The 25530-nt window shown below is 43.3% G+C and overlaps 1 protein-coding gene across 2 annotated transcripts in view; it reads left to right on the top strand.

The window, feature by feature from the left end:
* LOC123764440 (lachesin) overlaps window positions 1–25530 on the top strand; it is a 328560-nt gene that overhangs the window by 71477 nt on the left and 231553 nt on the right. The window lies entirely within an intron of this gene.

Here is a 25530-nt window from a genome sequence, read left to right as displayed (position 1 = left end):
ATATGAGAGCAGAGTTAAAATTACCTACCATAAGGGAGAGAATTGTGTCCATTAGCACAGTTTCCGGCGTGAAGGCATTGAGTAGATCTCGGCAACACATAAAATTTCAAGCTAAACTTTCTAATTTTCTACACTCACCTGAGGTCTATACAAGGAGAGGGAAATCTGATGATGCATTTTGGTTCTATAAGGTAGCCAACTCCATCAAAATAATAAATATGTACCCAACTCAATCAATGATTAATCAACCAATTACTCCATGGGATAACTGGGATCTATCAGTTGATTTTGTAAATGCACCCAAGAAAGATAGTGTGCACTCTACAGTAATGAAACAGTTGACACTGTGCATCATCCCTGAGAGTACTCAGGGTAAGGGTAACGATGTGTATGAGTGCTATACCGACGGCTCTGTAGAAGAAGATGGACGATGTACCGGATGCACATGTAATATATTTAAACAATCTTCTCTCGTACATATAGCAATGAAGCGCGTCAGTGAGCAAGTACAACTCAAACGGAACTTACAGGCATATACCTTGCTACTGAATTTTTAAAAGACAAAGGCAGTGGACTTGTATACTGTGACTCGCAGAGTGCACTCCTGGCATTGAACGCACATAGAAGTAACACCCAGAAAATAGTCAGTGATATTCGAATGAATGTTTTTAGCTGCTAAAGAAAACCTTGAAGATCTTAAAGTTGTAGCATTAAACATTGTGATAAATATCGTGAGGAGACATTCACATATGGGACTAATAGAGCAAGAACTCGGCAATGTGATGTTATAGTGGCCAGAATACGCCTGGGATATAGACGTATCTGGCAGCTTTCTCAAAACCCAAATATCGAGTACACAATGTGTCAACTTTGTGACAGATAAAACATGCACTCCTTTGAACATTATATTGTAGAATGTCCCATATTGACTGACTTTCGCCCTCCTGGGCTGAGGTATGCTGAACTATGCAAATACTATATGAATACTGGAACACTTGATGTATTGGACTTGCACCCAAGATTGACTATGTAATGCATTAGTTATACAATATATGTGATGTATCTATTGCCTGAGCTTGTAAAAGCATCTTAATCACCTTAAGTGGTTAAGTGCTTATTAACACACAAGTTTTTATAGCAGCTATCTTAACCTGTCAAAGTAGGAGAAACATTACTGAACCACAGCAACCCTTCCCTGTCCTCCTGTCCTCCCCACCATCCACCCCCGTTCCCTCGTCCTCCCCACCATTCCCCACTTCCCCGTTCCCTCATCCTCCCCACCATTTTCCACTCCCTCATCTGATGCATTCTCAAATGATATGATGCTCCCATCAGAAAAATGGGAACGTCAAATGATCTGATGTTCCCATCACTGAAAAATAAGAAGGAACAGTTAAAAAACGAAGTGACGAAAAATAGAAAATAAAAAAATTAACTATACTCATGAAATGAACGATATGGTAAACAACACAGCTCAATTCCAATGCAATGTCTCATAAAATAATTAAATAAAAATGAAAATAAATCGAAATCAATGAAAATTCAATTTATCAATGCAATCGGAAACACTGAAATGGAATCATAACATATTTAGTTGAGTGTGTGTTGATTTTACGTCCAACAGATGACGCTGTTTTTCAAGAAACGCATGTTTATACCTGTCATAGGTGTAACATATATATAGAAAGCATATAAAAACACGCGTGTATTCGAATGCAACGTTGTGTCAAAATTTCAAAGCAATCGGTAAAGAGGTTTCGGAGATTTCCCTCACATGAAATAACACAATTTAAAAAAAAAATAGTTTTTTACCTGTTACAGACGTGATATCTATATAGTATATATATAAAAACACACTCGTATACCAATGAAACGTTGTTTCAAAATTTCAAAGTAAATCCCTCCCCCTCCCCAACATGCTGTATTGAAAAGCATACTGGAAAATTTAGGCAACGGAATGGATTGTTAAATGTATTCTTACTACAGCTTGTATCACCTACTGCTCCTAACACTGACACAGACATACTTCTATGCAGAATGATACAGACACTTCTATACAGAATACAGATGACCCTGCAATTGTCAATTTCAGATAACGACACAGGAGACATATACATTTGTCACTGCCGGAGGAAGTTGAAGATATCTATAGATAAGATAATCAGAGATTACTGCAACAGAGAGCTAGTGACATCACTGCTGCAGATCAACTTCCACAGGTCCTATTGCAGTAGACAATTACACACGTCGCCGCTACTGACGTCTGTATAATAGACCGCTACAGATGTCACCGTAGCACCGTAGCAGATAGATATGATGCAACAGCTACGATGACGGACACCCCCCCCCCTTCCCCACCACCACCTGACAGTCTGGTGTCACTATATCTCAACTGTGTCACCATTATTAGCCCGGCAGTGGCCGTCATTCACTCAATAATTGAATAAATCCATCAATCCAATTGGCTGCTATGGTTCAGAGCACTTGCTGAATGATGGGGCACCGGACACTGAGAGCTAAATGGTCTCTTGATTAATGCTCTTTTGTTGGGACGCAGTTCCAGTGCGGCGCCCTCCGAGACCCTTTGCTTCCTATCTTCAATACTCCAATACACTCTTATCTCGCATTTTTCGATACATTTTTTTCGATAAAAGGCTCATTTTATGCTTTTCTTAATAGAGTCTCGATTTACTTATCATATTTCTCTGTCTGTTGTGTGTCGTGTCAGCATCCAATGACCCTACTAAAACCCCCCTTGATCCATTAATTCATTGATATCTTTAATACCCCCTTCTTATGGCATTCATCGACCACCACACCCAAAGAGTATATAATCCTATGTTAAACACGGTAAAATTGTCCTAGAAATGTAATGTGTACTTTGCGAAACGTAGCGCCAGGCGTCAGACTATAAAATAAAGTGTAAAAATGAACTTTGGAGAGTTGATTTTTCAACTTCCCTCGACACTGAAGGAAAACGTAAGAAATATTGAGAAGATTCGTGTGAGAAACACTAATCATACCCTTTCGGTTATATTCAACAACATACATATATTCACACATATATAATAATAATAATAATTATTAAATATATATATATATACATATATATATATATATATATATATATGTATATATATATACATATATAAATATATATATATGTATATATATATACATATATAAATAAAGACATGCCTCATAAATACCTGCCTCCTCAAATGAAGAATCACATTTGACACATGGAAAAAGATTCGTGCTAGAATCATAGATCAGACCCCTGACCACATTCAGTAACATAACATACATACATCAACAATGTATATGCATCAAGGAAAACATCAACAATGTATATTCATCAAGGAAAACATCAACACTGTATATGCATCGAGGAAAAAGTGGGGCACAGATGTCGATGTATATATGTGTCTTATGAACATAAAACAAGATGGTGTGCGCGAGATTTATTTCCCCAGGGAGGCAGCGCTTATATATTTCCCAGGTGTTGCGGGCAGGTGTGTGTGTCTAACACACGCTCCAGCCAGGTGTGGCGAGCAGGTGTGTGTGTCTAACACACGCTCCAGCCAGGTGTGGCGAGTAGGTGTGTGTCTGTTCACACACTTCCAACCACATTGTCAACCTGGTTATGATCTATTTATTTCTAAAGTAGAAAATAATAATAAATTACTTAGTAACGTCGTGTTGTGCTTGTGGGTAACACCCTCAGCGCCATCTTCATGTCCCCTCAACTTAAACTTTTTCATACACTTAAACACTTTAGTGTAACCCTTTCTCGAGACCATATTAGAGAGGGCAAAATTAGCTTTTTTTTGCCTGTCATCAGAAGGAAAGGTGACGGGAAAGGAGACTAAAATGAAACACTAGAGAGTAAAAATGAAAGAAGGAAAGAGGGAGATAGAGAAGGAAGATTGGAGAAGAACAGGTGTAGATAGAGAAGGAGGAGGAAGCAAGTAACAACACGAGGAACCTGAGACACAAGTAGCCAGAGGAGCGTGGGAGGGTGGAGGGAAAGATTAGGTCAGTAGTGGGAGGGGAGACGGAAGGGTTAGGGAGCTGGGGAAGGGTAAATGAAAGTGGAGCAGATGGGTAAGATAGGGAGTAGGAGAAAGGAAATTAAAGGGGAGGGTACAGTAAGCAAAGGGGCATTGGATAGGATAAGGGGGAGTGGGTAGGGTAAGGGAAGATATGGGGAGAGGAAGGGCTACGGGAGGGGTCTCTGTGAGGAGGGAAAGATGGAAGAGTAACGGGGTGTGTATAGTGAGAGAATGAACGGGAGGGGAGGAAGGGGAAGAGGAGGGAGACACGGGATAGTGTAGGTAAAAGGAAGGATAGATAGAGAGTGTGACTGAGGAGGAGAGAGACAGGGAGGAGATGAGGGAGAAGGGATGGAGGTAGGAGAGTGGAATGGGAGGTAGGAGGGTGGAATGGGAGGAGTGGCTGGGAGGGAAGAGGGAGGGAGGGAGGGAGGGAGGGAGGGAGGGGCAGGGAAGGGAGGAGAGTAATGACCTAGGCCATAATTGATGTACTGATGGCAATAATTAACAAGTGATCGAGGGTAGACCATAAATCTCTTCTCCAGTGTAGGTCTAATGACGGGTTGGGGGTCGAGCCCACCCTGGCCCTCTTCCTAATAATAATAATAATAATAATAATAATAATAATAATAATAATAATAATAATAATAATAAATGGTTCACAATAACAATCTGATTGGTTGATATTATTTGTCAATGTCAAAAAGGTTTAGACCTCACCCGAGGGAAGCTTCCAGTTAGTACGAGCTTGAACATGTCTATGGCCAGACCTGCCAACAATCCTGGAAGCCTGATAGACACCCCACGCCCAGGTACTGCCTGTATAACTAACTCCATACCTGCCTTGTGCTTTCAGCTTAAATCTCCAAAGGAATTAGCATGCAGGTGCCACCTTTTCACCAGTTCATATATCAATGTCGACGTAGAGACACAGGCCGCTGACAGGTGTTGTTTACATAGTACTCTCTTGTTCACCAATGTGCCCGTGGAGGGCAAAATTGGAGTGGTGATGGACAAAGTTAACTATGATTAACTTTACACTCAGCTTGACATCCCAGAGTGTAAACATTTGCGCCTACTTGAAGCATGTACCAAGGAGGCGCTGTCCTGATCCTTGATGGCCACACCTGTAGAGGGTCTCCAGTGGTTCCTCCTCGCTACAGCAGCAGCAGTCTCAACATCTGAAGTAGCATTAACAGCTGTACCAGCAGCAGCACCATGAACACGAGCATCAGCAGCACCAGTACCAACAGCACCAGCAGCATCAGCATCAGCAGCAACATTACCATCAGCAGTGAAGAGGACAGCAGTGCCACTTGCTGGCTGGCAGCGGTGCTGAGCCAGCTTCTTCACAACACTTTACTCTTTGTCTCCTCAAGCTTCGCACAAAAGGTTTATTGATCAAAAGTTTTACAGGGCGAGAGAGAAGTTAATTCCACACGCACGCTCGCAAAAAGAGGTGTCGGAGCGGTTTTAGCAGGAAGGTCAAGGAACAGGGAACAATATTTCCTTCTTTTTCTTCCTTGCTTTCATATACGACAAACAAAACAAATGCATCAGCAAAGTTTAGTTCCCTGTTTCCGAGTCCATTATTGTCTCCCACTTGTCTGCAAATACTATCTCTCTCTATGGCTGCCTTAACAAAAATACTAAAAAAAGATGAAAAACTCAACAATGTTTCCGAGACCCAAACTTCTCATCCCCCTCACTGACCCCAATGGATGCACTCTTGCTCCTAGACAATCAACACTCAGACGCTCCCAGCCACATAGGAAAAACAACTGTTTCTAATCTTCTTCATATGTATTATTTACCCGTCCCTACATGATTTTTCAAGACGATCTGCAACCAATTTATGTCCTGGAATCTGGTTACTGCTGAGCTCGTAGGGACCAATTAAGCGGAGGAAGATTCTCAACATCGTATGAACACGCCTAGGATTCAACCCGACAACCTCTCAACTGAGAGAAATTTAATTGGGCATCCACCTTACAAGTTAAACTCTTGGTTATCCTTGTAGAACTAAGAATTATTGAAAACACTGCAGAAGACAACTTAATTATTTCAGTGACTCCTTCCTCATTACTTGCATTAAATACCTTATAATTAAATTGTGACGTTCATGTCTCCGAAGCCAGACATAAATATTATATATATATTTATATGCATATTTATTAAGGGCTCAAAATTAGAGTGTCGTGGATACTGTCTCACGCCAGGAACCCAACGTTGATGCCCTTCCTTAGCTTGAAGTACACAGCCCAAGATTATGTTCTAGGTTGTTTCTATCAAACAAATCTAAAAAAAAGAGTGTCATTATACGAGATCTGATGAATTTGACGACGGTAGAACAGTGCAAACAGAAACTAGCATATCTATTGTTTATCATATATAAAAGTGTCAAACAAAACACTTGTATTGGTCAAGTAACAAACAAAACACGTGTATGCGTCAAGTAACATCATCACTAGGCTGAGACGTGACAGGTGGACTGCGACGTAGCTACTGGCAGACACAGAGTCATCACACTATCATGAGGCTTCAATGAACAAATCCGTAGACGCCATCATGAAGGCGCCATGTCGTGGCCTAGTCGGCTAGGGCGTATGCCTGGGAACACCCTAGTAAGTTCGAATCTTCATGACGGCTCCTATGGATTACCTCTGGTAGTTCGACATGTACTATGCTCAAGATGAAGCAACAGGTAGTGCAGATAAACATTGGGATACACATTACAGCAGTACGATTTACAATGGGAAAAGAATTAAGACATTAAGAGATAAATCTAAACTCACGTTGCTTGAAATGATGAATTCTTGTTACAAATGATAAAATATCTGAAATCGTTACACGAAACATGAATTCATGTTTCCCTTCCAGTAGTTAGGTGACTGATGTGTGATTAATTTATAAGCTGTGTAGTGATGTAAGCTAATTCATAAACAGCAACTCATCCAATATCCTTTAATATCCAAAATTGTTCATTAAGAATGAAGTCTTTCATTGAATGATTTACAAAGGACTTGCCTCAAATGTATAATAATATATTGTAAATACACAGATGTTGCAATTCGCAAAGTGTGCTATAGCATGCATTTGAATTACAATTGAGTGCAAGTTGTCTGTGCTAGTTAAAGGTAATTGTTAATGTTAAGAGTCCAGCTGAGGTTTGATTACAGAGGCCACAATAGCTCCCCCAGAATGTGGTGTATACCTCCAGATCCCTCCAGACTGTGGTGTATACCTCCAGATCCCTTCAGACTGTGGCGCATACCTCCAGGTCTCCCCAGACTGTGGTGTATACCTCCAGGTCTCCCCAGACTGGCGCACTACACACAGTCGCTGCACACTCTGCAACAGTCACCCTATCTCGTGCAACACGAAGGATTGCGCCTCTAGAGATGTGGGTTGCACACGGACACATCAGTGGTCCGCCCGTGTTAATATTTCCAAGATAACAAGGCAGGCTGATATATTGACGTTGTCTTCCCCCTAAGACTGAAGACGAGTGCGTTGCTCGGAAGTAACGGAAGATTAATAATGTCTCCTGATATTCTGAGAAATTTGAATGCTTCTTTAAGATTAATGGTCGAGGCCACATACTGGTAGACGCCCCCGGTATCGGTCCCGGAGTGCAGGGTTATTAATGTTGGAGAGTTTACAGTGGCGGGAGGTAGAGTGGGGGGGGGGGGGGAAGGTGCTGGAGGAGCAGCGAGGGGAGTCGTAGCTCACACTTGGCCTGAGTTATGTGCAACAGATAACTGTCCAGCACGAGTGCCATCCACGCCTCGACCTGCTGGAGTGCCACCCATGCCTCGACCTGCTGGGGTGCCATCCATGCCTCGACCTGCAGGGGTGCCATCCATGCCTCGACCTGCTGGGGTGCCATCCACGCCTCGACCTGCTGGGGTGCCATCCACGCCTCGACCTGCTGGGGTGCCATCCATGCCTCGACCTGCAGGGGTGCCATCCATGCCTCGACCTGCTGGGGTGCCATCCATGCCTCGACCTGCTGGGGTGCCACCCATGCCTCGACCTGCTGGGGTGCCACCCATGCCTCGACCTGCTGGGGTGCCACCCATGCCTCGACCTGCTGGGGTGCCATCCACGCCTCGACCTGCTGGGGTGCCATCCATGCCTCGACCTGCTGGGGTGCCACCCATGCCTCGACCTGCTGGGGTGCCATCCATGCCTCGACCTGCTGGGGTGCCATCCACGCCTCGACCTGCTGGGGTGCCATCCACGCCTCGACCTGCAGGGGTGCCATCCACGCCTCGACCTGCTGGGGTGCCATCCACGCCTTGATCAGCAGGGGTGCCATCCACGCCTCGACCTGCTGGGGTGCCATCCACGCCTCGACCTGCAGGGGTGCCATCCACGCCTCGACCTGCAGGGGTGCCATCCATGCCTCGACCTGCAGGGGTGCCAACCACACATCCTACCCTGGTCCATATTACACATCAGGGGTGCCAACCACACATCCTACCCTGGTCCATATTACACATCAGGGGTGCCAACCACACATCCTTCTCTGGTCCATATTACACATCAGGGGTGCCAACCACACATCCTACTCTGGTCCATATTACACATCAGGGGTGCCAACCAGATAAGACCCGTCTCATTAGGGTAATTAAGGAAGCCCCGTTGATAACATCGTAGGTCTGCATGGTTTATGCTGCGCTCTTAATGACGCTCTTAACCGAGCTCCACTCTAAAGAGGCGGGTAAACCAGGAATGATGAAAATAAGGAGGAGGAGGAGAGAGGTCGTATTACCTTATACCTATAAGATCGTATTAACGTATACGTATTACCTTATACCTTATTACCTTATAAGGTCGTATTACCTTATACGTATAACGTCTCTATTCCCTTCGTGTCTTGCCCACTGTTGTAAATGTTGTGATGATACATAAACACTTCTTCACGTGAAGTTAGAGTAAGTTTTGTGGTCATCTGCTCAAAGATCAACTTTCCTTCAGGTGTGTGTGTCGTGGCTGATGACTGGGCCTTCAGGTGTGTGTGTGTCGTGGCCGATGACTGGGCCTTTAGGTGTGTGTGTGTGTGTGTATGTGTGTATGTGTGTGTGGGTGTAATATTTGGTGAGATACTTGGCGGCGCCCGGCCTCCCCTGAGGGCTGTGCCACTTTTCTGTCTGTGCCACCCTGCTCTCTCTTCCTGTCTGTGTATTTTAGCCTTCCGGTTTGTCTGTCTGTCTCTCTCTCTCCTTCTCTTTGTGTGTCTGCTCTCTGTCAACCTGTCTCTCTCTGTTAGGATAGCTGTCTATCTGTCTGTTTCTGTCTCTCAATGTGCATAAATCTGTTCATTTGTCTGTCTGTGGGTGATCTTTGCCAGTCTGTCTCTCAGTCGTCCAGCGTCTGCATCGCTCTGGCACTGTCTATTTTACAGATTGCATTTCTATCTTTCTCTGTATGTCTTCCTGTCTCTTAGAGTGTCTGTATGTGTGTGTCTCTGTCTCTGTGTCTCTTTCTATGTGTCTGTGTTTGTGTGGGCAGCAGGACACAGCCTGATACAGAACGAGGCTGTGGACAGCCTCAGAGTACCCATAACTGACCCTGGCCGTGTCGGCTCAACAGTATACCATAGTCCCGGGTAATACTCAGCTTACGCTGCTACCGCTCTCCACCACCCCACCTGGACCCCAAGTGGACCCCAAGTGGACCCCACCTGGACCCCAAGTGGACCCCACCTAGACCCCAAGAGGACCCCAAGTGGACCCCAACTGCACATCCAGACTCCTCATTCCCGCCCATTTCCGGAAACATACGAGCCTTCGAAAGCCAACGCCAGAGACCCCTTGGAGGCCATTATCACTGGACGTGGTGACAACACTGCCACCACCCGTCCACCCGCTGGTGACAACACTGCCACCACCCTCGGCCCAGTGGAGGTAAACAAAACAGGGAAGGAATGGTCAGACTCGGACAAAAATGCGAGCTGCTGGAGCCATGATTCTCCTGGTGGCAGGACCCGCGAGGGGTTCTTGCTGTGGGAGCTGCTTCAGCTGCTCCAGGGGCTGGGGGCGCCTCCCTGTCCCTGGCTACACTTGGGGCCACCTTCCAGTAGAGCAAGGAGAGTGTACATTTACGAAGCCATCTGCCAAAACACTCCCTGTCACCTTCCAGTACCACCTAGAAAGTCACCTGCGAGAACCACCTAGAGTGTCACCTGCCAGCACCACCTAGAGTGTCACCTGCCAGCACCACCTAGAGTGTCACCTGCCAGCACCACCTAGAGTGTCACCTTCTAGCACCACCTAGAGTGTCACCTGCCAGCACCACCTAGAGAGTCACCTTCCAGCACCACCTAGAGTGTCACCTGCCAGCACCACCTAGAGAGTCACCTGCGAGAACCACCTAGAGTGTCACCTGCCAGCACCACCTAGAGTGTCACCTAACAGCACAACCTAGAGTGTCACCTGCCAGAACCACCTAGAGTGTCGCCTGCCAGCACCACCTAGAGTGTCACCTGCCAGCACCACCTAGAGTGCCACCTGCCAGCACCACCTAGAGTGCCACCTGCCAGCATCACCTAGAGTGTCACCTGCCAGCACCACCTAGAGTGTCACCTGCCAGCACCACCTAGAGTGTCACCTGCCAGCACCACCTAGAGTGTCACCTTCTAGCACCACCTAGAGTGTCACCTGCCAGCACCACCTAGAGAGTCACCTTCCAGCACCACCTAGAGTGTCACCTGCCAGCACCACCTAGAGAGTCACCTGCGAGAACCACCTAGAGTGTCACCTGCCAGCACCACCTAGAGTGTCACCTAACAGCACCACCTAGAGTGTCACCTGCCAGAACCACCTAGAGTGTCGCCTGCCAGCACCACCTAGAGTGTCACCTGCCAGCACCACCTAGAGTGCCACCTGCCAGCACCACCTAGAGTGCCACCTGCCAGCATCACCTAGAGTGTCGCCTACCAGCACCACCTAGAGTGTCGCCTACCAGCACCACCTAGAGTGTCATCTTCCAGCACCACCTAGAGTGTCACCTTCCAGCACCACCTAGAGTGTCACCTTCCAGCACCACCTAGAGTGTCACCTTCCAGCACCACCTAGAGTGTCACCTTCCAGCACCACCTAGAGTGTCACCTTCCAGCACAACCTAGAGTGTCACCTGACAGCACCACCTAGAGTGTCGCCTGCAAGCACCACCTAGAGTGTCACCTGCCAGCACCACCTAGAGAGTCACCTGCCAGCACCACCTAGAGAGTCACCTGCCAGCACCACCTAGACACACACCTGTCAGCAGTCTGGTGTTGTCAGAGCGAGGCAGGACACCCTTTTGAACACCAATATTCATATGTCTAAGTAATTCATTTATCCCCTTCCGATGCTCTGTGTCACAAAGTGAACACCCGTCCTTGCCTTCTCTGTGTCACAAAGTGAACCCCCGTCCTTGCCTTCTCTGTGTCACAAAGTGAACCCCCGTCCTTGCCTTCTCTGTGTCACAAAGTGAACACCCGTCCTTCCCTTCTGTCACAAAGTGAACACCCGTCCTTGCCTTCTCTGTGTCACAAAGTGAACCCCCGTCCTTGCCTTCTCTGTGTCACAAAGTGAACACCCGTCATTCCCTTCTCTGTGTCACAAAGTGAACACCCGTCCTTCCCTCCTGTGTGTCACCCATAACAGTGCTCTCGGCAATAACATTTATTATATTTTCTTTCCTGTCCTTCACCCTGATGCCTAACAAACGTTATCACTTGAAATGTGTGGTATAAATGATTGTTATGTTGGAGCTTAGTTATCCTGCTCCCCTCTGTGATGATGGGTAGAGGCCAGCACCACCTACAGTGGTATATCCACCTACAGTGGTATATCCACCTACAGTGGTATATCCACCTACAGTGGAATACCCACCGACATGGAATACTCACCTTCAGTGGTATATCCACCTACAGTGGAATACCCACCTACAGTGGTATACCCACCTACAGTGGTATACCCACCTACAGTGGTATATCCACCTACAGTGGTATACCCACCTACAGTGGTATACCCACCTACAGTGGTATACCCACCTACAGTGGTATATCCATCTATACAGCTCCTTTAATTCCCTTGAACCGGGCGGCCTCTTTCACAGATTTTTTAACGCATATACAAAAGTATCATAATACAATGCCATTTATTATAAGAGTTACATATACAACACTAACAAAAAATTCGTGCATAAAATATGACGAATATATTTGGGACTAATTGAAATTGAACGAAGAAATTTTCTAACCTTATGCGGGATATTGTTCCTCTAATTTTCAACATGATATTATGAATAATGCCCAGAGCTCACACCCAAATTTTCTTGCCTAAGTCGTTGAATTATTAAATTCCTGAAATTCTGACAGTATATTATCTTCCCTTGATTTATTATGAAATATTTTGAGTGATTTTGCTGACCTGGGGCTAGATGTTCCTAGCTGGGGCTAGATGTTCCTGGCTGGAGCTAGTTCTTCCTAGCTGGAGCTAGATGTTCCTAGCTGGGGCTAGATGTTCCTAGCTGGGGCTAGATGTTCCTAGCTGGGGCTAGATGTTCCTAGCTGGGGCTAGATGTTCCTAGCTGGGGCTAGATGTTCCTAGCTGGGGCTAGATGTTCCTAGCTGGGGCTAGATGTTCCTAGCTGGGGCTAGATGTTCCTAGCTGGGGCTAGATGTTCCTAGCTGGGGCTAGATGTTCCTAGCTAGGGCTAGATATATATCCACTCGCACCATCGGATCTTCGAACTCTCAACCACAGGAGTGGAAGAGAAGAGATTATTTACCGATCTAACTACGAATACCCACAATAAGAGATGATCTCAAAGGCACAAACTGGTATGCAATTGAGGCTTTTCATCTCTCCTGGTGTACTGCTCGGTACTATATGATCCACAGGCCAGTCATATAAATTAACATTAACGTGGTAATATCATTTCATTCACATGAACCATCGAAGAGTCGAAATTTACGACCACAGGAGTAAAATACCGACCACTACCCAACGTGAGATTGAAAGTTCCAGTTGGATACCAGTTGTCTCTTTGGGACTCTCTTATTGCGGGTGTTCGCAGTTAGGGCGGTGTAGCGCCTGTCTTCACCTCGGTGGAAATATTGCAAATGTGTAGTGGAAACACTATTTCCACCACACTATTACACAGTCTACACCCACCACACTATTACACAGTCCACACCCACCACACTAATACACAGTCAAAATCTTTCTTTTTAGAAAGATTTGGGAATAGTTAACCGCAAACATAACATCAGAAGAACATGTTCAGTGTACTGAAGAACTGAACAACGACCAGCAAGCCGTCAGCACTCTGACAAATGTCTTCTGTATGCAGGCAACTTGAGTCCCACTCGAGCATGCAGCTCCGCAATGGAACAAAATGCACATCTAGAGAAGGTTGTAAGATACAAAATACAAAAGATTCCAAAATACGCGTTCTTGAGCTTCGATAAAAAATCTATGGAAAGTTGACAACAACACTGAAAGAAAAATAGTAGAGGGATGAGATGATAACGATAAAGAGATAACAAAATAAATACAAAAATATCTTTGTTCCAAATAAGTCAGAAAGAAGCGAAATAGAGGGAAACTAGGGACACGAAGACAACAGTGATATCAGGATAGATTTCTACATTCTTGTTATTAATGAATAAAATGCATTTGACGACTCAGTGGAAGAGTAAACTGCATAGGCCTCCTCGAGTTTACTATTTTCTTGGTCGGAAATATGAAACCTCTTTGACGTATCAATACCTTCTTCAAAGGTAACTATGACGAAACAAACCTTAGAGTCATTACACTCAGCAATCAGCAATTATATTCAGCAAAATAGTGGAACACTTCACTTGGTAAGGTAATTATCAGTCAATATTTTCCTGGGATTAAAGTTTTTTTTTAATAATTTAGAGGTAAACTGTACTAAAGGTTTCCAATTATTTCGTAAATTCCAGGCCCTCGTCTGCCTGAGAGCTCTAGTCTTGTTAAAACGACGTTGTTTGTGGATAATTACCCTTTCATTACTCATTATACGGACCACGAAAGGTGGCTAATGATTCAAGCGCCTCATTATTTGGGCAACGAACACGTGAGGATTAATGAGAAACAGAGCCAGGTTAAGGGTAAATGGAACGATAGTGTTTAGGGGAGGGGTGGATTTTGAGGTGGTAGAGCGGCCACTGGCAGCACTTTAATGGTAGCGAAGTTAATGGTAGGAGAAGTGAGGAAGTAATCAGGACCTCTGGTGGAGAACGTGTATAATGGGCCAGTTGTATGGCTAGTGGGCCAGTTGTATGGCTAGTGGGCCAGTTGTATGGCTAGTGGGCCAGGTGTATGGCTAGTGGGCCAGGTGTATGGCTAGTGGGCCAGGTGTATGGCTAGTGGGCCAGGTGTATGGCTAGTGGCCAGGTGTATGGATAGTGGGCCAGGTGTATGGATAGTGTGCCAGGTGTATGAATAGTGGTCCGAGATAGTCAGAACTTATTCAGAGAAAATACCAAGTAACTAAAGTCACTGAAGGTGAAAAAATGGATAACAGTAGGTTTAAGGTCAAAATGCATGTTTGACCTTAAAATGTTGATGTTCAGCATAGAGCAATAGAGAAAGGCTGCCATTCCCTCGCATAACACTGACTCTGCACTTTAATTTTATCAGGATACATAAAAACTACTGAGAGAAGTTCAGTCAGTGTGACATTATCATCACTTCTCTTACTTCAACCTCGCCAGCCACACTGATAACAAAACATTTGCCACTTTACTGTAATAAATTCTTGAAAAAGAAATTTTTCGTTGCCACAAATCACGATATACCAAATATAATGATAAAACGCTTAGGGCGCAAATATTATATAATGCTCTTCTAAATCTAATTATTGCGTCCGAAGCCTTGCTAAGCCATGTTACCGTTTATTGAACGAATATCAAGATATAAGCGAGTTTCTGTTATTGTGGTGAGTGACTTCAATAAGCAGTCGTCCAAAGACTGTTGTAATTCCACAGACATTACTAAGACGTGCCTGATGATACAGGACAACTGTATCATCACCTGTACCGGCTACGAGGAAACCACACACAACCGTCATTAGTTCTGTCCCCCAGCAACATGATTCGTGTGAGAACACAAGAATTAGGCAAACTGCAAAAGGGCTATTAGCCCATATCTACAAGTAACAGCTCCAATCTATATCCACCCAAACTAGTTCATATATGTCTAAACTACGCTAGAAACAATCTTTCGAGTCAACGTTCATTATGTTACCCGGGAAATTGTTTCATAAATCTACAACTCTGTTTCTAAACCAGTATTTACCCAAGTATTTCTTAAATCTAAACTTATCCATTGCATATCCACCATCTCGTATCATACTTTGATTTTAGAAATATAAAACCTTTTTAATATCCCATATTGTTATACCCTTATAACCACTTTTTATTAACATAAAATTGAGTAATTTGATCTTTGCTAAATTAACACTAGTGCAAATGATAAATAAGAGATAATTATCTATTAAAATGTGTTTTGTTCTAGTGTGATGTATAATTAGCTGTTAACATCTCATTAACATTAGCATTTCATGTAATAACTTTCATTGCAAATGGGTAATTAGCAGTTTACTAACGCAAGATATTTGAATGAAAACTGTGATAATATACATTTTCATGACCCCATTTCCCATCTTGACGTGATGGGGTGGGATCAGCCAGCTAAGAGAATGTAATAAAATGACATTGAAAAATAATGACTCGATATATCACATTACATGTCCAACAATATCAAATTCACGGTACAATGTAAACAGTGTTACAGTGATATAAGTAGTCATCCATAGCAGCACCACCACACTCCAGCAGTCATCCATAGCAGCACCACCACACTCCAGCAGTCATCCACACCACCACCACACTCCAGCAGTCATCCACACCACCACCACACTCCAGCAGTCATCCACACCACCACCACACTCCAGCAGTCATCCACAGCACCACCACACTCCAGCAGTCATCCACAGCACCACCACACCCCAACAGTCATCCACAGCAGCACCACCACACCCCAACAGTCATCCTCAGCACCACCATCACACCCCAACAGTCCTCCACAGCAACACCACCTCTTTACAAAGCACAGTGGTCCATGTGACATTTCACATTGCATAAAAACAACCTGCTTCCACACAGCGTAATTCCTCACCTCATCCCGAGTGCAGTCCGCACTCACTCCCTGCCTCTCTCTCCGTCCGCACTCTTCCTGAGTTTCTTCTCTTCATTCTATTCTCAAAGTCACTCCAACAGATCCCCGTCACGAGTCTACCATCAACAAATCGTCCAGGATGTGAATATCACCTCAATACACTCTCCTCAATCATCTCTTTTATTTACTTTTTTTACTCCACATCTTTTCATATTTTAATTCCTGGCCTTCCTAACATTACACATTCTTTTCATGTTGTCAGTTTCTTCTACTATCACTATTTTTCACGTTCAAACCGCGCCATCATCTTGCCACCAGTGGCTGGAGTAAGTGGTAAAGTGCACCAGTGGATAAAGGAGCACCTAAACAACGTGAAGCAGAGAGTTACTTTGAGGGGTGAGACCTCAGAATGGCGTGATATCACCATCGGAGTCTCGCAGACTTCTGTTCTCGGACCTATCCTGTTTCTGATATACGTGAATGATCTTCCGGAGGGTATAGACTCATTCCTCTCAATGTTTGCTAATGATGCTAAACTTATGAGAAGGATTAAGACAGAGGAGGACAGCAAGAGACTACAAGATGGTCTGGACAGATTGAAGGTAGTCAAACTCTAATAGTAGTCCAACAAATGGCTACTATAGTTTAACTCCAACAAGTGCAAAGCGATAAAGCTGGGCGAAGGGAGCAGGAGGCCAAATATAAGGTACCAGCTGGGAGAAGAAATCATTCAGGAGTCAGGACGAGAGTTTGATCTGGGGCTTGATATCACACCAGACCTGTCCATCCTGAAGCACTCATCAAAGGATAACATCAGAGGCAAATACATTGCTGCTGAACATAAGAACTGTCTTCAAAAACTTATGTCAGAAATAATTCAGAACCTTGTTTACCTCATATAACAGACCAATACTGGAGTATGCGGCTCCAGTGTGGAGTCCACATCTAGTCCAACACAAGACGAAGTTAGGAAAGGTTCATAGGTATGCCACCAGGCTGGTCCCCGAGCAGAGAGGTATGAGTTGCGAAGAAAGATTGCTGGAACTACACCTCACGATACTGGAAGACAGAGGAGTAATGGCAGTCATGATCACCACCTTTAAAATTCTCAGAAGAACCGATAGGGTAGATAAAGATAAACTATTTAGCAAGCTCTTTTCAGTGTCAGAGCAGTTAACAGATGTTAAGACGTGATGTGGAGAAGGTTGACTCCATACACAGATTCAAATGTCGATATGACAGAGCTCAATAGACTTAGGCATCTGAACACCAGTTTTGGTGTTCAGATGCCTGAACAAAAGATGCCTTTTTGGTGTTCTGAACACCATTGACAGTTGTGAGGCGGAACCAAAGGGCCGAAGTCAATCCCCGCAAGCACAACTAGGTAAGTTTACCTCCGTGCTGACCTCTAGCTGCATCTATTCCATTCTTGTTTTATCATCCAAAGCTTTCATAGCGTCAGCAACCTCTCTCATGCATATTTTACATATTATATTTAGTATTTACAATATTTTAGTCACAATATTTTCAGGACTTTGACCCAATTCATTAGGTCGCTTTATTAATTATTTCCATCTAAATCCAATTATTCTAGCCAGATCGATTCACTGTTATTTGATATCCTATATTTCATTTTTTATTATGTGAACTACAAGTAAAACTGAGAGAAATCTCTTTCCAATATATTTTTGTTCATAAATGCTAGTTTTATTGCATTGTTTTTACCCAAAATTTATATATTAATCATTTAAATACTTGCGGTTGTGTTGCGTGTTGGAGCAAGTTTGTGAGGTGGGTGATGGGGGAGGAGGGTGATGGGGGGGGGGGGGGCGAGCCAGGTGGAAAAAGTGTATAATTGTGAACTATAACAACTGCCTCTCAGGCTCAGACTCAACACATTGTTTTATCTAAAAACATAAAAGAACAAAATGTTAGCTAGGATCTTAATGGCTATCCTGAATGTATATGATATAGAATGTATAGATAAACATTGTGTTTATCACGTTGTGGTGCTGTTGGCCGGGTTATTTACCTGTTGGGGTTATATGCTTCAGCTCCAACCTGTATATAGGTTGGAGGCAACAGGTTGTGGCAACTTACCTCTAGTAATTACGTCTCTACCTGTCCACATAACCTTGTGGCAACCATGTAATACTTAGTGATATGTATATGGTACCATGCTGTCGGAAAATCCGACACCATTTAATATCATACAGACAGATAATTGCAGCTGTGTTGTATAAACAAGTTAACCCATAGAAAACGTAACTTGTAGTGGAATTACCGTCTATAGAAAACGGGATATCATCACCACATACTATTATAAATTCACCAGCTATTCTGCTGGGAATTATTCTTAAATACATTAGTCTTTGGACTTTACCATCATTAAAACATCTCATATAAATTAACTTAATTATCAATATTAAAGTAGAGTAAATGTGACCCTTCTATCACTTTCTGTCATCTGGACAATGTAAGCCAGGCGTCAGGGTGAGGGAGGGGCAGCCATTGTTTGACTAAGACCAGAGGCTCACGGGAGCAAATACGGCTCCTGTTAATTTTACTTGGACGAAGTGTTATGGAAACCAAAGGTGTACCATTATCACACGCTGTCAACAAATTCAAGTTAAGTGTTCTTCCGAAACCCATTTATCTTTCATTTATAGCCATTAATGTTAGTGGATATAGGGTGTCCCGGTTAGAGCACGAGATAGCCTCATACTAAAGGTAATTAAGCCAGGTCTTCATTTTTCCATGTACAGTGTTTTCTCTGATATAGCTTGTCATATATTAGGAACCTGGCTTCACAGTTAGCGCCCTTTTGACAGGTCAAGACGAGGAAGCAAGGCTTTGTGCATCAGTTACCAGGGTGATGGAAGCTACCTCAAAGAGGGAAAATGTGGTGTCTACATCCTGGTTATACCTGGTGGACTAAGGCCTGCTGTACAATAAGATAAGGAACCTCTTCAATGTATGCAGTCTAATACTGTAGTTTGATTGGCTGCATATATATAAATTTAATAAACCCCCCCTAATGTGTAGAGGATCGATTTGTGAGATTATGAGATTATTGCAGAAATACAGTCCACTTATCATCATACAAATTGCTATAGAAGTATACAAATTAACGTAAATATAAATTCATATAAATTAAATAAATATAAATCTCACAGGTCGGTTCCCACACATGCACTCGTAAATCCCCACAAACCTACCTGGGGCGGTCACCTACCCACAGCGGTCACCTCTGCATGGTTGTGACGTACCTGTGGAAGAGATTAATTACCTGTTGTTAAACTATTGGAAATTGAATATAAACATTCGATGGAAGCCAACACCCTTCCCAACAAAGCCATCATGAATATATATATATCAGTGTACGAAAGTATGCATACACATAATCATGTGTATAAATAATATTGTAATTTGCTTTTCATTGTTTATTGGGAATATGGGTGTGTATGGAGTGCCGGGGCTGAGAACGATATAATACAACAGTCGCCACTCCCCTCCCAAATATCGCGCCACGGAGATAAAAGCCTCCATTTGCATTGTATTTCAGAATTTTAACTGTGCATAAAATTTTACGCTCTGGTGCACTTACCGTTTAGTGTTAGTGCAGCATCCACTGTACGTTATCGCTCAGCGTTATGTTCCGTGATTATTTCCTTCTATAGCATTCAGCGCGGGCACTATGTTTTGTGGGGTGGCCCTGTGAGGTGTGTAGTATGCTGCTGTCTCTCTCTCTCTCAATTTATCTCTCTATATCTCTCGCTCTATCTCTCTGGCTCTGTCTCTCTATCTCTCACACACAAACCCAACTTAGAGCTCTGGTTAATCCAGCTCGCCTCTAGATGGAGAAAGATGGCTTTGAGCAAAACAATGAAAAAGTTCAACAGTATTACCATTTTTGGATAGTTAACTTCATCCTTATTGTTGAAAAATACTTTTATACAAAAGTTTGGTGTCACATCTTTGTGACAAGAGAGTGTGGTTGATATTATACCTGCGGTGGTGATTGTTGCGGTGATTGTTGTGGTGGTGATTGTTGCGGTGGTGATTGTCGCGGTTGTGATTGTTGCGGTGGTGATTGTCGCGGTGGTGATTGTCGCGGTGGTGATTGTTGCGGTGGTGATTGTCGCGGTGGTGATTGTTGCGGTGGTGATTGTCGCAGTGGTGATTGTTGCGGTGGTGATTGTCGCGGTGGTGATTGTCGCGGTGGTGATTGTCGCAGTGGTGATTGTCGCAGTGGTGATTGTCGCAGTGGTGATTGTCGCGGTGGTGATTGTCGCGGTGGTGACTGTCGAGAGTGGTGGTGATGGTGGCTGAGAGGAGTTGTACTGGTAATTGTGGTGGTGGTGGTGATTATGTTGGTAGTGGTGGTGGCATTAATGGTGGCAGAGCAGCAGCAACAGGGGCAGTAGTGGTGGCAGAGCAGCAGCAACAGGGGCAGTAGTGGTGGCAGAGGAGCAGCAACAGGGGCAGAAGTGGTGGCAGAGCAGCAGCAACAGGGGCAGTAGTGGTGGCAGAGCAGCAGCAACAGGGGCAGTAGTGGTGGTAGAGCAGCAGCAACAGGGACAGTAGTGGTGGCAGAGCAGCAGCAACAGGGGCAGTAGTGGTGGTAGAGCAGCAGCAACAGGGGCAGTAGTGGTGGTAGAGCAGCAGCAACAGGGGCAGTAGTGGTGGTAGAGCAACAGCAACAGGGGCAGTAGTGGTGGCAGAGCAGCAGCAACAGGGGCAGTAGTGGTGGCAGAGCAGCAGCAACAGGGGCAGTAGGTGTGATAAAATATGGCAGTAAAAGTGTTACAAGGCAATTCAATATGCAATTTTTCACGGCCTGATTGGATTGCGTTTTCAGCCATAGCAAGAACGGCCGTAAAGGTTAAAATGCTGACCTTTCCGCCGCTGCCACATTAGCTTACTGCTATTGAAGGAGGTCAATAGGTACTTTTACCTCCGGATTGCCTTAATTGCCAATTACCCGGCGGACCTACCATGACCTCACTTTGGCAACACTGTCCTGATGATCTTATCCTGTCCTCTGGACACGGCCTTATCCTGTCCTCTGGACACGGCCTTATCCTGTCCTCTGGACACGGCCTTATCCTGTCCTCTGGACACGGCCTTATCCTGTCCTCTGGACACGGCCTTATCCTGTCCTCTGGACACGGCCTTATCCTGTCCTCTGGACACGGCCTTATCCTATCCTCTGGACAGAGTAGGGTAAATGAGGACGTAGACAGTTCCCTCCATTTTGGGTTGCAATGTTGCAGAGGAATTATCGTGCAAGGATATTATGTTGCAATGTAGTTGCAAAGCATTGAAAATGAAATGTTGCAAGTGAACAAATTTAAACAGGAAAATTATTATGTTTTGTACATGTTTTAAAATATTTCATACAGAGAAATTTTCAAAAAGTACCATGCAGTGAAAGTAACGTTCTTTCATCCGTAGATTTATAACAGGTAGGAAGTTTCTTTTCAGGTAGGAAGTTTCACTATATTTCGTAGAGAGTACAGATAACAGGAATAACAAATAAAGAAATGAATAGTAAATAGAGCATTAGAGTTTACTTAGAAATGATAGAGAGAGACAGAGAGAGAGAGAGAGAGAGAGAATTAAGAGTGAAAGGTTTCTACCTCATGTCAACCAGTATCCATCACTACTTCCTGTTAATTCCTCAAACTAAGCTAAATAGTACTATTGTATGTGTGTATAAGAGAGAAAGATAATATAGATTTATGAAATTGATCACCATTCACTTCCCTTGTTATCTATCAGGGTGTTAATCCTATGTTATCCTTGGAGCTCCACTTCCATCTATAAGTGGAAGAGTTTTATCTTATCCCTCCCTCATCCTGTTCCATCTGCCCATGTACTCCATGCCCCACATTCCATATTCTCCCCTTGCTTCCGGTCCACCTCGGGTAATGCTCCCATTGACTACCCATTAGTTCCATATATTCCCCCTTTACCCTTAATGACCCCTTAACCTCCCCTCCTTTAGTTTATTTAATTCTTCATCACTAAGTGTTTGACATAAGAGTTTAACTTATCATATCTTTTGTACTTAACACATGCTAAACATTTTATCTTAATGTGTAGATTAGGTTGAATAAAGAATGAGTCAGTCACCGAGAGGAGATCACTACAACATGCGTTAGGTTTATCGGGGGGTAAAAAAAATGCAAGCTTCAGTTAACAAATGCATGTGCAGGAGTGTTGCCATATTCACCCATCATTGCAAGTCAAGTTTAGCACGTCCGAAGCAGCATGAGAGTGTCATGCATATATCACTTTAGCTAAAAGTGAAAGTATATTTTTGTTTTTCATGGATCTAAACCTATTATATTCTAACTAGAGCATTTTTCCCAAACACATTTCATCTCCAATGTAACTTATCAAGTTAGTAATCTGTTCAAGTATTCTTCAATATTACTGATCCACATTTAAAACATTCATACGCATACTAAGAAGCTTATTCTGCTACTTCACCATATTTAGCTTTTATCCTTACCGTTCAATAGGATTAGTCAAGAATCAAAGTATGTAACTCATTATTCTTACACAAATTCTCACCAATAAACAAACTACACAATTTTACGTGTACAAAATACTATCCTTCTCTAAAGGCAGTTACCATTGCTCATTTCTGTTACACATACGACAACAAACTTGGTTATTCATACCCCTTTTCTCAACCGTCTCATTACACAAATCATTATCTTACACTCTTTCTCAAACACTATCTCATTTCTACTCAAACTCCAATAACACAATCTTGCACAATTATCAATCACTTACACAATGCTCATGCACGATTCCACTTTCATTTTATGTCAATTTATCCATCCCCCTAACCTAACCTAACCTAACCTATCCTTTTGTTTCTGCACAAACTGCACAAATACAAATACTCAGCATGTAATATTTCTTGCCAGCACAACCTTTCATCTTCCTCTTAGTAATCTTAGGAAAGGTAATGTGTTTTCCTCCTCTTGCATCACAAATTTACTTTCACGTTCAAACCTTTTGCAAAATATCTCGGATCGAACTTTACTCTTGCCCATATTATCCACTCTCATGAGCGTAAGTAATGTTCCCACTAATTATGCGATGTTCAATATTTATCGCTTGTTAAGAGGTAAACAACACTTCTCAGGAACTCTCCATCGTTCGATCAATTCCCATGCACTAGGTAGCTATTTCAAAAATCCCCCCACCAAATGTCGCTAACGTATACTTGTATTCGCTCATTTCACAATTACAAACACACAATTTACCCATTTCTCACTCTTACTCATGCTCATCTCAACTCTGCCATCTCACATAATTTATCCTAGTCTTTCTTTCATTTTGCTCTCACCCTTGTCTCCTGCTTTCTCCGTTATCTCTCCTTTCATGTCTTCTCCTCCTGCTTGCCATCAACTCCTGCTTCACCTGCATTAATCATCCTCGTCCACCTATTTTTTCTCTTCCTCCTGCTCTGCTCTTTATCCTGTCCTTTCTCCTTCCATTCATTTTTGACTACTCATGTTCAACTCTTTATCTTCTTGTTCCCCTTCTCCTCTCCTCTTCCAATTAACGTTTTCTTTAACCTTATCAATAAACTGGTCTTTAGAAGAGAATTTCCTTGAAAGTAATGTATGAACAGTAAATTATCTTTAAATATTCGAAATCTTTGGAAATAATATGAAAACTATTTTCGGGGGAGAGAATCCTTACCAAAACCACCCACCATAGAACTCCTTCATAGCAAGTCTGCCATAACATTCAGTATACACAACACTGTAAATAAAGTCACCATAATTATAGCTACCGTGCTGGTGATTGACGTGTGTGGCATATTTCCCTAATTATCAAAAAATTATATTTATGAGTATATGAAATATAGCATAAACATGCAGGTTGGCTCAGCTGATGTGGATGATGAGGAGTGTGTGGAGTGGCAAGTTTCTACAAGTGTGATCAGGGGTTGGTTACATGGCCTGAGGTCTGCTTGCTTTTACCAGACTGGAATGTAATCCCACATTACCTGCAGCATACCTGGTGCACGATTCAATGTATTAATCCTGTATTTGATTTGTTAACAAACACAGGATTATCTTATATTTGATAGCAATGGTAATAAAATATGCAATGGTAACAAAATACCAGAAGCAAAAGGTACTGGTACGTTTGATATACAACTAACCAATAATGCTTATAAATATATAGGCATGTAAAATTAACAAGTATTAATCAAGAAGACAGTACTTTAATGTTATTTAACAAGTTTTGAATTTTGACTATACTAAACACAAGTTTCTTCAACTGCTATTGCAAGAAATCTTGCAGGGCTCGATGGCCCCCATCTTAACCACTTTTGTCACCACTTAATTACTAACCCCTAAAAATATTGAAAGGAACCCATTAACTGGGATTCCCAAACAACAAAACCTTAAATACTTAAGGTTTACGGGGTGTTTAGAGAGAGAACTTGTGAAGAGTGATGCTGGCACTGAAGGCGTTGTGGCCACTGCTTCTCCTCTGCTCTATTGTTATATAAAGCCTTGCACCTTACTAAAGAGGCAGCAGTAGTTCCGGTAATATAGATTTAGCCTCTGTAGGTTCAGACGAACACAAGCGATGTCCTCACGAGGTAATGTTCATGAATACTGAGGCCAGCGTAGTGTCCTCACTGTTCATCAGATGGACAGCTGGATTAAGCTGACTAAACGGATTTACAAAAACAGTTTTTCTCCTCACAATTCCGAATTTATATGAAGTAAATTTTTGTATACAGATACTACCACCTTTTTTCAGAAAATTATCTTGATTAAATAGCATAAATATTATTATTACCCCGAGGGAAGGAGAATTATGTTTGTTCTTACGGTTATCTTCCAGACGTCTAAAACGTCAACAAGGGCATCTTATGCAAATTTTGTTGTGGTTGGAGTCCTGGTGACGCTGATCTATATATACAGCCACGCCAACCTCCAGGTCTCTCTTCAAGTCATCTATGGATACAAATTTATACATGCTGTATTATAATACATTACATAACAGTGGTTGTGATCCTTGACGAGGTGGGTGTGGTCTGTGTAATAGTGTGGTGGGTGTGGTCTGTGTAATAGTGTGGTGGGTGTAGACTGTGTAATAGTGAGGTGGGTGTAGACTGTGTAATAGTGAGGTGGGTGTGGTCTGTGTAATAGTGTGGTGGGTGTAGGCTGTGTAATAGTGTGGTGGGTGTAGGCTGTGTAATAGTGTGGTGGGTGTAGACTGTG

Source organism: Procambarus clarkii, chromosome 82, assembly GCF_040958095.1.
Source record: "Procambarus clarkii isolate CNS0578487 chromosome 82, FALCON_Pclarkii_2.0, whole genome shotgun sequence".
Classification (NCBI taxonomy): Eukaryota; Metazoa; Arthropoda; class Malacostraca; order Decapoda; family Cambaridae; genus Procambarus; species Procambarus clarkii.
Note: the sequence above shows the minus strand (reverse complement) of the source record. Positions and strands in the feature narration are given on the sequence as shown.